This window comes from Bison bison, unplaced genomic scaffold (genome assembly GCF_000754665.1).
Source record: "Bison bison bison isolate TAMUID 2011002044 unplaced genomic scaffold, Bison_UMD1.0 scf7180017864289, whole genome shotgun sequence".
Classification (NCBI taxonomy): Eukaryota; Metazoa; Chordata; class Mammalia; order Artiodactyla; family Bovidae; genus Bison; species Bison bison.
Genome location: NW_011494861.1, coordinates 19,368,476 through 19,382,244, shown reverse-complemented (window position 1 = coordinate 19,382,244; position 13,769 = coordinate 19,368,476). Strand labels below are relative to the sequence as shown.

Genomic DNA, 13,769 nt, shown 5'->3' with positions numbered 1-13,769 from the left:
GCAATCCCACTGCTGGGCATACACACTGAGGAAACCAGAATTGAAAGAGACACATGTACCCCAGTGTTCATCGCAGCACTGTTTATAATAGCCAGGACATGGAAGCAACCTAGATGTCCATCAGCAGATGAATGGATAAGAAAGCCGTGGTACATATACACAATGGAGTATTACTCAGCCATTAAAAAGAATACATTTGAATCAGTTCTAATGAGGTGGATGAAACTAGAACCTATTATACAGAGTGAAATAAGCCAGAAAGAAAAACACCAATACAGTATACTAATGCATATATATGGAATTTAGAAAGATGGTAACAATAACCCTGTATACGAGACAGCAAAAGAGACACTGATGTATAGAACAGTCTTTTGGACTCTGTGGGAGAGGGAGAGGGTGGGATGATTTGGGAGAATGGCATTGAAACATGTATAATATCATGTATGAAACGAGTCGCCAGTCCAGGTTCGATGTACAATACTGGATGCTTGGGGTTGGTGCACTGGGACGACCCAGAGGGATGGTATGGGGAGGGAGGAGGGAGGAGGGTTCAGGTTGGGGAACACGTGTATACCTGTGGCAGATTCATGTTGATGTATGGCAAAACCAATACAATATTGTAATTAACCTCCAATTAAAATAAATAAATTTATATTAAAACAAAAAACAACAACTCTTCTCTAACACCACAGTTTGAAGGCATCAATTCTTTGGCGCTAAACCTTCTTTATGGCCCAACTCTCACATAAGTACATGACTACTGGAAAAACTGTAGCTTTGACTACATGGACCTCTGTCAGCAAAGTGATATCTCTGCCTTTAAATACGCTGTCTAGGTTTGTCATAGCTTTTCTTCCAAGGAGCAAGTGTCTTTTAATTTTGTGGCTGCAATCACTGTCCGTAGTGGTTTTGGAACCCAAGAAAATAAAATATGTCACTGTTTCTGCTTTTCCCCCTTCTATTTGCCATAAAGTGATGGTACCCAGTGCCATGATCTTAGTTTTTTGAATGTTAAAGTTTAAGCCAGCTTTTTCACTCTCCTCTTTCACCTTCAAGAGACTCTTTAATTCCTCTTGACCTTCTGCCATGAAGGTGATATCACCTACATATCTGAGGTTGTTGATATTTTCCCCAGCAATCTTGATTCCGTTATATGTTCTATACAGTAGGTTCTCATTAGTTATCTATTTTGTATATAGTAGTTCAAGCATAGCAATATTTACTGAGTACCTATTACACCAGAAATGGCTTTAGCAGATTTTGTAACTTCGCACATGATGCAAATGCTTTAACAATAATGTCAACTTTCTCCCCTGGTTTATGAGTGCTAATTTGCATGTTTATGACTCGAGTCCCAGCTGCATTTGCAAAACCTTAGTCTCTTTGTAGTCTCACCCACCCACCCTCAGCCACCATCCACGTATTCCTGGGCATTCCCAGGGGATGTCTCATCAGTGATCAAGGATGTGCCGCTCATGTTCTCCTGATCCTAGCTCTTGATGTTGTCTTTTATCCACAGGACCCTTGAGGGAGGGTATCCTGAGGCTGGTACCTTCCTGACTCAGGTGTTGGCTTTTGATGCTCTCTCCCGACATCGCTATTCGCACTTTACTGTACATCAGTGTCACACCTTGTTCTCTGTGCCCTCAAGTGGCACTGGAGTGTCTGGGGTAGCACAAATATTCCTGTGAAAAACAGCTCCTTTGCTTCTGCTTGTGACCCCTGTCTGTATTCGGCAAAGCCCAGCTGGAAATCTTACACACAGGATCCATTTATTTCCTTACTTCCTTTATCCCTCCATGGATGGAGCCCCAATCTCCTCTCCTAGCAGGCCACTTCCTCCCCTTGCAAGTAAGTACCTGGCCTGTGAGGTGGCCATACACCTCAATTGGCCTCACACAGGCCCTTTTTGACCTTAGCCCACCATCGAGTAATTCAGCTAACATCAGGTCTCAAATTGCCTATCCAGGGGACGTTCACTGCTGTTACAAAGAAAATGACATGGCATGGTGCAGATAAGGTCTAAATAATTTTGAATCAAAGCAGAAAAAGACTTTCTACCAAACAAACTTGAATAGCACCCTTGCTCAGAATATGGAGACTCTGCTGGTTAGAGAGACCACAGCCATGGAGCTCAGGATGGGAACTTGCTGCTGGAGGGTTAAAGAGGCATAGCCAGCACTTTGCAGAGCTGAGAAGGGTGGCACCTTCTTAGAAATGAACTGCAGTCAGTTCTTAAAAGGCTATTCTCTGGCTAAGTGCTTAAGACAAGACTAAAACTACATTTCAGCCTCAAGGAAGCCATAAAGACAGAACCATGTGGGGCCATCAGGAAAGGGCTCAGGCAGGCCCAGGCCTGGTCCCTGCCTACAACTTATCACAGATTCTTCGGCAAGGATGCACAGGAGAGAGACATTCATATTCACTGCCTTTCTCTACACATTCTTAATAAATCCTTAAAAAATCCTTGGTAAACCCCCAAGTTAAAAACTCTTTGTTGTTGTTTAGCTGTTAAGTCATGTCCAACTCTTTGCAAGCCCATGGACTACAGCCTGCCAGGCTCCTCTGTCCATGGGATTTCCCAGGCAAGAATACTGGAGTGGGTTGCCGTTTCCTTTTCCAGGGGTCTTCCTGACCCAGGGATGGAACCCATGTCTCCTGCATTGGCAAGCAGATTCTTTACCACTGAGCCACTGTGGAAGCCCAAACACTTGTTAGATGTTGCTAAAATAGAGACCTGGGCCCAGACAAAATATGCTTGACTAATGGAGTTGAGTCTCTGATGCCTAGACTTTTTAAAACTGTGATCTATTAGAGAGGCTTAGTTCTTTCTGAACCTACCAAGTAGTCAGTCTTCATTATCTGATTTAACGTTCTTCCTTGATCTATGGAATCCGTTTGTTTTGAGCTTGGCACAAGCCCTGACCCTCGAGTTGCTCACAGTCTAGAGGGAGAAAGGAATGCACACATGCTTAGTCACTTAGCCGTGTCCAACTCTTTGTTACCCGTCTTTTCGACTGTAGCCCGCCAGGCTCCTTTATTCATGGGGTTTTCCAGGCAAGAATACTGATGTGGGTAGGTATTCCCTTTTCCAGAGGCTCTTCCCAACTCAAAGATCAAACCTGGGTCTCCTGCATTGCAGGCGGATTTTTTACTGTCTGAGCTACCAGGGAAGCCCAGAGGGGGAAATGGACAAATCAATGGCACAGAATGTGAGAGTTGGTATCCAGGAATGCATAGAGGCAGTCAGAACTCATAGAGAAGATGCCAGCATCACATTTGATAGGGGTGGCTCAGGGGTGGGATTAAGGAAGGCTTCAGAGTGGCGGTAACTCCAGAGCTGAGTCTTAATAAGTGAAAGGGATTCTCAGAGTAAACAGTCGGCATAAAAATATGAAGCCTTGGGGAGCATGATGCATCTGAAGAACTATCGTCAATTCACTATAGTTCAAAATTTTGATGTGAGTGTATTGGGGCTAAGAAATCTGGTGAGAAACTAGATCGCAGAGGGCCTTGGAAATGAAGGTAGTCATGCTAAGGAGATCACAGATTGTCCAAAAAGCAACAGGAAACCGTGGACTGATTTAAGCATGGGATTGACATGTTTAGAGTTGCCTTTTAGAGTCTTCACTGCCCATTTGAGTGGGCATTTCACTTTTCAGCAGTTGCTGGTGTAGGTTTTCTTCTGCCTGACTTAAGAAAAACATCTTCCAGGTAGGTAGTGCTGTGAGGAATACATCAATTTTCTGAAATAACACGATATGGAAAAAAAAAAGTATTATTTTTGTCCAAATAATGGTGTGCTGGATGATAAAAACTTTAACAATAGCTGCATCATTCCTTATTAGAGGTGAGATGGAACTCAGTCTTGAAGGCAGTGGTGGAGAATCAAGAGAGTAGCTGTGATTCTTGGTTTCGTCATGGTTTTCCAAAGAACCGGAAGAGAAGCACTGTCCTCTTGGTTGAAGGTGTGAGTGGATAGCTACATATCCTACAGAATTGGTATCTCAGAGGCTTTGGTGGACTGTTCTCAGTTTACATATTTTGACCAGCTCCAGCCTGGAAAGTTTTATATGTGCCCATTTTGGACAAAGTGAGTGATTGAAGCATAATGTCGAGGAGCCTTAACTCTTTGTCCTTGGAGAGCTATCTTGGTCTTTTTGGAGGACACATGTTGACATGGACTGAACCTTGTGAGTGAGAAGAGGAGGGGGCTGCTGGTTGGCTTAAGACAGTTTCATTGGCTGCTCAGTTAATACTGTTCTCAGCCTTTTGGATTTCAAGCTTTTATTATCCAGCACATTATTTGGACAGAAATAATACTTTTTTTTTTTCCACACCGTGTTATTTCAGAAAATTTGATGTATTCCTCCACGGCTCTACCTGCCTGGAAGATGTTTTTCTAAAGTCAGGCAGAAGAAAACCTACACCAGTGACTGCTGAAAAGTGAAATGCCTGCTCTTCACAATGTAATTACCTTGACAAGTATTTCTAATTGCCACTTCCCTTCCTCCAAGCCCTCCTTTTCTTCAGACATTGCGAATTTCTGGTAATCTTGGGTTATTATCACACTGAGCTGCTAACCTGAGTCTTGACACTCCTCCTGGAGACCTGTGTCAGAAATAATTATAGCAGAGAGAGGTGATTCTTCCTTGGTTATTAGCAGTTGCTGGTGTTGGTATCCAGCATTGATTAGCAATTTGGAACACCACGTTCCTTGGACTTTGTTTCTTCTTCTGTTCCTTGGAGGACAGAGCACATTGTTCTTCATTTCTTTTGCCTCTGTTTGCCCTTGTCTCTGTCTGTGTGTTTTGAGAAGGTTCCTTTCATGCTCCACTGATTTATTTACTTGTAACCTTATTTTCTGCTCTCTTGTTTTTCAAACCGTTTGCGGGCCATTGGTGAGGTTGAGAGACTTCACCTCTTGGAATTGGATACTGGGTGTGGTTGTGGGAGTTCTGGGAGCTGAGAACTCCCATCCAGGACCATTTAGCACCCAGTAACCCAGGGCTCCAGGCTTCCTTGGTCGCTTGGTGGTAAAAGAATCTGCTTGTAATGCAGGAGACCTGGGTTTGATCCCTGGGTCAGGAAGATTCTCTGGAGAAGGAAATGGCAACCCACTCCAGTATTCTTGCCTGGGAAATCCCATGGACAGAGGAGCCTGGCGGGCTACAGTCCATGGGATGGCAAACAGCTGGACACAACTTAGCGACTAAATACCACCAACCAACCCAGGTCTCCAGCAGAAGCAATGGAGAGGATAGAAGGGAGAGGTGAGACTGGATTGAGCAGGAATTGGGAAAGTGAGGGGTTGTTGCCTGCACAGATGTCTGCTGCCAAGAAGCCTGCTTCTTTCCTTTTAGACAGCCTTTCTCCTGTTTGTTAGCTGGGATTGCTATGGGGTGGGAGATGGGGGGTGAAGTTTATAATCATAGCTCTGAAAGGATTCTCTCTGCTTGCATGGTGCATGAAGTGCATATCCTGCCTAATTAAATATCACCCCTGTTCTGAAGAGGCTCTCTTTTGTGTGGCTGCGTAGAGTCAAAAGAACTTCAGGAAGGAACACAGGGCAATTCCTCATCAGAATTCTAGCTCTGCTTCCTTCTTTCCTCCCTCCCCCTCTCTCTGTCTGTCTTTCTTGGATTAGCTGAGCAGAAAAGTAAAATTAAATTAAGATAATTTCTTTCCTGGTCTGTTTATTCTTCTTAAGGTTTACTGAAACCAGAGTCTCAGTCCCCAAGTACAGTTGACCCTTGAACAATGTGGGGTTAGGGGCACTGATCTTCTGCACAGTGGAAAACCTGCAGGTCACTCAAAGTCGTCTCTTTTTATCCATGGTTCCTTGGCACATGCAGATTCAACGAACTCTGGATTATGGAACCTGGATCACGTAGTATTTCCCACTGGAAAAAAAAAGGGGGTATAAGTAGACCTGTGAATTCACGTTTGTATTTTTCAAAGGTCAGCTGTATAATATGGGTGCTTCTGTGCTGCAGTGGGGGCTTCCCATGTGGCTCAGTGGTAAAGAATCCACCTGCCAATGCAGGAGACACAGGAGACATGGCTTTGATTCTGGGGTTGGGAAGATCCCCTGGAGAAGGAGTTGGCAACCCACTCCAGTTTTCTTGCCTAATGTGGTTGCTGTGCCTTATGGAGACTCTTCCATACTTCTGTCCTTGGATAGACACAATTTCTTAGACTCTGGATCCCAGCTCTTTGAAAAGACAACTGTCCTAAAGTTCCCCCTGTAATTGAATTTACTGCAGCATAGGATTGACTGGCCACTGGAAGTCTAGGATCTCAGTGTAACAGCCTCATGTGACATATAGTTTATGTGCTCATTTAGTTTTCCATTCAGTAAACCTATATTAAAACACTTTATCATGCTGGGTGATAATCTAAGCATTATTGATATTTATTGAGAATCAATTATGTTTCAGGAACTTGTACACCTATTATTGGAGTGACTCTGTTGCACAGAGCTTACTAACATAGACTTTGAACTTGAACAGATCTGTTTGAAGTCCCAGTTCCATCAGTTGATATACGTGTGACTTTAGTCATATCCACTAACTTCTCTAAGCCTCAACATGCTTATCTGTGAAATAGAGATTATATTACTTCCTACCTGGCAAAGTCGTTGATAGAAATAAATGACTTAATGCATATTAAGTGCTTATATTACCTGGCACAGCATAAATTTACATGATCTTTTCTCATTTAATCATCACAAGATCCAGAAAAATATGTTTGATTGTATTGTAATTCTATTTAGAGGACCCAATATTGGATATTTTGGAGAATTTTATCCAAGATTTTAGAACTTTAAACCATAATGTTAACACTGCTTCATAGTTGAAGCAACTGAGATGCAGAGAGGTGGTGGAATCAGGGCCCTACCCCAGGTCCCACCGACTCCCAGGCCAGGTCTCCACTGAGACTTCACATCCCCCCTCGTTTACATTATAATCTTCATGGCCATCTGGAAGGAATCTCTTTGAACTGTCTAAGACTGTCTACCACTTACCAATGTTAGAATCATCCCTCCCTTGTTTGAAGGGTGAGTACACAGTTCATATTTTCCAGACCATTTTCATCTCTTCTCTGTGTGCACTTTGGGCCTTCCGTCCTCATTAACACCTTGACCAGAAAGGAAATGTAAAAGGAAATAAACCTTAAGCCACTCAATTTTGTTCTTTATTAGCAGCTCTTTTTGAAAGATCTGGTGGATGGGGAGGCTGACTTTTAGCTACAGTGGGTTTTTTTTTTATAGTCACAGATTTAAATTATTTGGGCTACCTTTCTGGATGTTACTGTGAATAAATGAGAGTTGTTTTTCTGAGTCCCAGTGGGCCTGTGGTCACAGAAACCCCTGTCTGCCCAGCCAGCAGCTCTGGCCTTTCCAACTCTCCACCCTTGCTACTGGTGCTCTCTTTATAGACACTGCCCTGGGGGCTTCTCATTCTGCATCAGAGATGGAAAGGATTCTCTTCAAGGTCACACATTTGTTAGGACCACCATGTTGCATGGGTGAAATGAGGCCTAGATTTGTGCAGGGTTGTGGCCCTGGGCTGACTGGAATTAGAAAAACCCCAAACTGGAAATCAAAACGTCAGACATTTCTCTTCCTTCTTTTTATGTTTTAAAACCTAGTTCACTTTCTAGCTGTACCACATACTCCTTGGAGAGTAAAGCTTTCCTTGGGGTCTCCCCGCTGCTTGTTATCTGGACTACATTCAGCCAGGGCCTGGGAGAGTAGCCTGGAAGCCAAGCCTCTATCAACCTTGTCAAGTGGACTTCCTTCTGTTGGTTTTTGATCTTGTGAGTGTCAGCAGAACACAGTCCCCACATCTTGTGCTCTTTTGGCCTGCCCCAGTTCTTAATTTCTTCTTCCCTGTTTATCACAGAACTCCGACATATCCTTTTGTCTTTTATCACCTAATAGCTTTCTCCTGTCACCTGACTTCCAGCAATCAAGTACGGGCTGAATTTTAATGGTGGATATTACGCAACCGCTTGGGAACTGGGGATGGCAGCTTGGCCGAATAGCTTCAGTTTTCTCATCTGTGAAAGCTTGGGGTTCTTCTAAATGGCACACATGGTCACATTTGGTACTACTTTCCTATGATCTTGTCAATACTTGTTTTAGGAAGTTCCTCTTGAGATTCACAGAGCCAAGCTGGAAATCAGGTAGAATAAAGAATGATAAGTAAAATAACCAAAATGAAAAATACCTGGGTGACCTTGGGCACTGTGTTTAACTTTTCTGTGTCTTATTTCATTAACTCTAAAATTGAAGACTAGCCTCTGGGTGAGACACAGGATAAAGTGGCCCTGCTTTTGAGGATCTGGTAGAGTAAGAAGAGAGAACGTTCTTTTTATCATTTAAACCATTTTGTTTCTTTATTGGAGTATAATTACTTTACAGTGTTGTGTTAGTTTCTGCTGTGCAATGAAGCGAATCAGCCATATGTAGACATATATCCCCTCCCTCTTGAGCCCCCCTCCCACCCATCCTCTAGGTTACCACAGAGCATGGAGCTCAGCTCCCTGTGCTATGCAGCAGCTTCTGAGAAAACCATCCTTCAAAAATACTCATGTACCCCAGTGTTCATTGCAACACTATTTACAATAGCTATTAATAGGACATGGAAGCAACCTGAATGTCCATTGACAAATGAATGGATAAAGAATGTGGAACATCCCCTCTTAAGCGACCAGTGAGTCTGACTAGATGAGGAAAGGGGAAAGGGCATTACCGTTACTGCTGGCTATTCAGAGGAATGTGAGAAACTCCAGGAACCCCCAGTCCCGTGAGTTCCTGGGAAATTCCTCCACAGAGCAGCAGAACTTCTAGTAGGGATTTCCCCCTTTCATCCCTGTTTGTGTCTACATCACTGTCCTCCATCACTAACGGGTAGAATTCATCCTACTGAAAAGGACTGAGCCTTCATTTCTTTGGAAGTCCTCTGCAAGCAATGACTTGTGACTGGCATCCAAGTGCTGTATTCTGTTTGATCTTTAAGACATCTGATGGGGATATGCAACCTGGCAGGTTTAGATTGATGTGCTCACATTCTTCTGGCCCTCCATTCCCCTTTAAAGAAAACTGAGTGTTTTTATTTGAGTCGGCCGCTGTTCCCAGGGCTTCCCAGCTGGCACTAGGGGTAAAGAACCCACCTGCCAATGCAGGAGATGTAAGAGACTTGGGTTCAATCCCTGAGTAGGGAAGATCCCCTGGAGAAGGAAATGGCAACCCACTCCAGTATTCTCGCCTGGAGAATCCCATGGACAGAGGAGCCTGATGGGCTACAGTCCATGGGGTCCAAAGAGTTGGACACGACTGAAGCAACTAAGCATACACACATGCTGTTTGCACCAAGATTTGGGACTGATATGTTTTTAAATAGTTTGAGAAAGAAAATTCAGAAATAAGAGAGGTGATTGGGTTGTCAGAACTGGAAGATTTGGGGTTGAGTCTTGGGGAGAGATAAAAAGGAACAGTAATATGTTTGGAGAGGAAGGAAGGAAGAAAGATTTAGGGATGTATAGCCTGCTGGGTCGGAGAAGGCAATGGCACCCCACTCCAGTACTCTTGCCTGGAAAATCCCATGGATGGAGGAGCCTGGTGGGCTTACAGTCCCTGGGGTTGCTAAGAGTCGGACACGACTGAGTGACTTCACTTTCACTTTTCACTTTCATGCATTGGAGAAGGAAATGGCAACTCACTCCAGTGTTCTTGCTTGGAGAATCCCAGGGACGGGGGGGCCTGGTGGGCTGCCGTCTCTGGGGTCGCACAGAGTCAGACACGACTTAAGTGACTTAGCAGTAGCAGCAGCAGCAGCAGCAGCCTGCTGGGTGTTGCTGCCCCAGTGTGGAGTTCCAGGGAGGGAGACCTAAAGTCAGTAACCTGCGTATTGGGGTAAAGATTTGGAGAAGACCCTTTGGTGAGCAGTGAGAGCTCTCCTAGGTCATGGGGGGAGCATGCAAGTTTGAAATAGAATCCTCAGCTTTTCCCATCAGGAGTATTTACACTATTCTGCTTCTCAAGAACCATAAATGTACTGGAAAAAACAAGTTAGCAAACAGGTCCCTCTCTTCAATTTTGGGAGACAGCCATGCTATATGAGCTTAACAAATATATTTTAAACTCTGCTGGGTTTCTGATTACAAAAGTCACGCTTGTTCATTGTAGAAAATACAAAAAAGCATCTAGAAGAACATAAATATCAACTCAAATTCCCCTTCTGAGAGATGGCCACTGTGAACAGTCTGCTGGTGGACTGTGCAGTCCATACACACTTTTCTAACAAACAGGATGATCGTACCCATCATTTTGTAACTTGCTTTTTCACTTAGCAATAGAGTCTGAATATTTATGTATGTCTTTATATATCTAGATTTCCCAGGTGGCTCAGTGGTAAAGAATCCACCTGCCAATGAAGGGGACTCAGGTGCCATCCCTGGACTGGGAAGATTCCCCCGGAGGAGGAAATGGTGGCCCACTCCAGTATTCTTGCCTGGAGAATTCCATGGACAGAGCAGCCTGGTGCGCCAAAACCCCCGGGGTCTCAGAGAGTCAAAGACTGAGCAACTGAGTACACATGCATGCCTTATGTACTTGCCCTCAATGTGGTTTTTAATGTAGGGCACTGACTCTCAGCTGGATCTTCGTAGTTACTGATGTGACTGAGTAGATCAGGGCAAATATGGATTCACTACGTTTGCTCTGGTCCACGTGGAAGTTACCTCTGGTCTCTGCCTCACTCTGCTTTGCTCTGTCTCAGAAATTAAAGGGACATGACTGAGCCTGAGCATGATGATGACCTTCTTGTGAAGGTGAAGAGTGCTTCAACCCTTCTCTTGATCACATTCCTTTCAAAAAACTTGCTTGTTAGCCCCCTACACCCCATTGTTTTTCATATTTTTTGTGACCATGGTTATATCCCTAGCTCAGACCCTTAATTCTTCCCACTTAGTAAGCCATCATAAGAGAGTTCTTATTTGTCTTCTCAGATGGCTCAGTGGTAAAGAACCCAACTGTCAATGTAGGAGATGGAGGTTTGATCCCTGGGTTAGGGAGATCCCCTGAAGAAGGAAATGGCAACACACTCCAGTATTCTTGCCTGGGAAATCCCATGGACAAAGGAGCCTGGCGGGCTGCAGTCCATGGAGTCACAAAGAGTCAGACACAATGTAGTGACTGAGCATGCATATATTTATCTTCTACCTGCCAGGGTCTCTCCTCCAACCTGCTTTACAGCTGTTGGTATATTAATCATATTAAGCTAGAGCCATGGTCTATCCTCTGCTTGAAATCATTTAGTGTCTTCCTGAAGCTGTCTATGTCAGGTTCAGACTCCCTAGACTGGCTTCTGGGATCTTTTTCATATGGCCTCTTGTCCCATACAAGGAAGGAAACTTCAACCTTTCTCTTTCTGTCTTCCCACCAAATCCATTTGGTCATAATCTCCTATGGATTCTACCCTGCTCTTACCTAAGAGCCCTCCTTCTTTCTACCCCTTTGCTCCTGCCTTCGCGTACACCCTGCTAATCCTCTGAACAAGAGTAGACTCTTCCCTGGCTTTCCTGCCTCCAGCCCTCCCGCTTCTACATTGCTCATCACACTGAACACAGAAAGTGCAATATGACCATCATGCACTCCCTTAAAATCTTTAATGGCTTCTCATAGCATCTGGAAGAAGTCCCTAATTTCTTAGCATAACCTAAGCTTCTTCCTGATGTGTATCCCCCTGTGTCCCTTTAACACCATTTTGATGACTGTTTTTGCCACGCAGCATGTAGGATCTTAGTTCCCTGACCAGGGATTGAACCCACGCCCTCTGCGTTGGAAGCATGGAGTCTTAACCACTTGACTACCAGGGAAGTCCTTGATGTTGGTCTTGAATCACTCTGAGTGCCTTCAGTTCCCTGTGTGCCCCAGAAGTGGTCTGGTCCTGTATACACTGCCCCGCCCTCTTTCATCTCCCCACCTTCCTCCTCCGTGCCCCTGGGTTTAGTGTCCATCCTAAGGGCTTCCTCAGCTCCTTGTTCTCCCTGGTACTTGAAGTCCAGTCACATTGCATTATTGCCTTTTTACTTGTCTGTAGAGAGACTTCAGCTCCGTGAGGACAGAGATGATTTTTTATTTGTCTTAATATTTCCCTAACAGCTGATACAGGGGATACAGCAGATTCATTTAGTTATGTTTGGTGTATGAATGAACGGGTAAATACCCTAAGATTATGTAGTGATGCATCAAGCATTCAGACAGAGAGGGAATGGGGCAGTGGGTGCTGATGGTCCTTCTTTGACGATGCAGGCAAAAGGAATTTGATAAATGGTTGTATATAACACACAATTCCCATGATTGCTCTGTCTTCATCCCTCTGTCTGTGCTTGGGGCTGTTGATACCTACACTGTTTCTAGCCTTTACAGTCAGGGTCTCTTTATGTGTTTGTGTGTGGATTGTGGCTGGAACACTGTGCTGTTGGCTGTGATCCTGGGGATGGGGGGATCTCTGTCTGGGAATCTGAATGGAGTCATGACTAACACAGGATCACTTTGACCTTTGCCTATGATTTGATAATGATGGCAAGAGCAATGACAATGATGGTGATGATGGAAAACACACACAAATTTTACCTATATCAAGTTCAGGCTGGGATGTGAGTGATGCTTTTATTCCGAACTGATCACAAGGCCCATCCCTAGTTGACAGTAAGCTTGACATGTCCCTGGTATAAGCCACTAAACACTATGGAGTTGTTTTTAAGAGTCTCTGTGCTTTCATCCAAGGCTCACACATAGAAACATTCAGATTGCTTTGCCTTTCCTTTTAAGACCCTCTAGCATCGTCCTGTTGCATTTGGATCTGAGATCTTTTTAATGGACTGTGAGGTCTTACCATGATCTGAATCCTGCCTGCTCTTCCCACTCTCCTTTCTTCCTTAATCACCCTGTTCCAGTCACTCCAACCTTCTCTTTGCCTCTTCAGCGTCTCTTCTTGTGCCATTCTCTCTGCCTGGAATTTTCTCCCTTTGCTTTTTGTGTGACCGATTGCTCTCTTGCTTCAAGTCCCAGCTTGGTAACCATGACCACCCTTCCGAAGAGAGCCCTCCACTGTGCACTGATCACTGTGAGCATCTCATTTTCTTCATAGCATTGCTCAATAGCTGTAACTGTGAATTTATCTTTAGATATACCTATTGCTACTCTTCAAACCTAAACTCTAGAACTTACTAGCTGAATGACCTTGGGCAAATTATGTAACCCAACTTTCACCCCATCATCTTCATCTGAAAACAGAGATACTTTTCTTGAGAGCATTTACTCTGTGCTATTTATTTAATGTGGATTTATTTCAGCCTCCCAACAGAGGGGCACAGAGAGAGTACCCAATTGCCCAAGGTCACACAGCTAGTTAACGGGGATGGGATCTGAACACATTTAGTCTGGTTTCAGAGTCCATGCTCTCTACTGCTTTGCCAGGCTAAGTGCAAAAGTTCCTGGATTGCACCAGTGAGAAGCTTCCTCCTGAGCCCTGCTGAGTTTTCTCTGAAAGTGTTTTGCATCATAGCAGGGATATTTACCAGCTTTCTAGATCCATCAGAATACTTGAATTCCCCCTCCAGCCCCTACCACCCCTCCTGGCCTCACTTACCCTCCTTGGAAGCAAATGTGGCTTTAGTGTCCCCCTGAAGGCTGGAAACCAAGCCCCATCTTTCAGAGTGGCCCTGATGAGGTAGAAGCGGGGCCCCCCGCCTTT

At 44.4% G+C, this 13,769-nt stretch overlaps 1 long non-coding RNA gene across 1 annotated transcript; it reads right to left on the bottom strand.

Annotated features, from left to right (window-relative positions):
• Window positions 1–5,682: 5,682 nt before the first annotated feature.
• On the bottom strand, window positions 5,683–13,765 carry LOC104996008. The gene is made up of 3 exons (XR_826132.1): window positions 13,665–13,765; window positions 7,028–7,140; window positions 5,683–5,903 (listed from the first exon to the last, which is right to left on the bottom strand). It is a non-coding gene; the product is annotated as an uncharacterized LOC104996008 (long non-coding RNA).
• Between the last annotated feature and the right edge of the window lie 4 nt (window positions 13,766–13,769).